Here is a 472-nt window from a genome sequence, read left to right as displayed (position 1 = left end):
ATGCAAAGGAATTTTTGTGCTTATTGCTTTCCACTAATTATTTACTTGGCTTCAGGGGTTACCGAAGGCAAGATATAAAAAAAATGACTAAATAGAGAGAAGTTAATATCATATCTAGACAGTTCATCTGTTTCATGGCTTGTATATACCCAAACATTCTCAAATGAGAATAATTTGCTTTGTACTTGCATTAAATAAATATTTATTCCTTACTGGTACAGCAACCAAAACAATGGTTACATTCTGTGGTGCACTGCTTATGTTATTGAAAACATGAAATTCCATTAATGTAAGAATGGCTGAGTGGTCACCTTGGCCACTGTTTGATTTTTAATTTCATGCATCTTTTGCAATCTTTCCCATACAAACATGATACTTCACAACTTTTCCTAAGGAAGAAATCCCTGTTGGTTAGTAGTTTTAGAGGTATATCTTTTATACATGCAGTGGCTAAACTCAAACGACGCCATTT

This window comes from Penaeus monodon, chromosome 32 (genome assembly GCF_015228065.2).
Source record: "Penaeus monodon isolate SGIC_2016 chromosome 32, NSTDA_Pmon_1, whole genome shotgun sequence".
In the NCBI taxonomy this organism is placed as follows: Eukaryota; Metazoa; Arthropoda; class Malacostraca; order Decapoda; family Penaeidae; genus Penaeus; species Penaeus monodon.
This window is presented reverse-complemented; position numbering follows the sequence as displayed.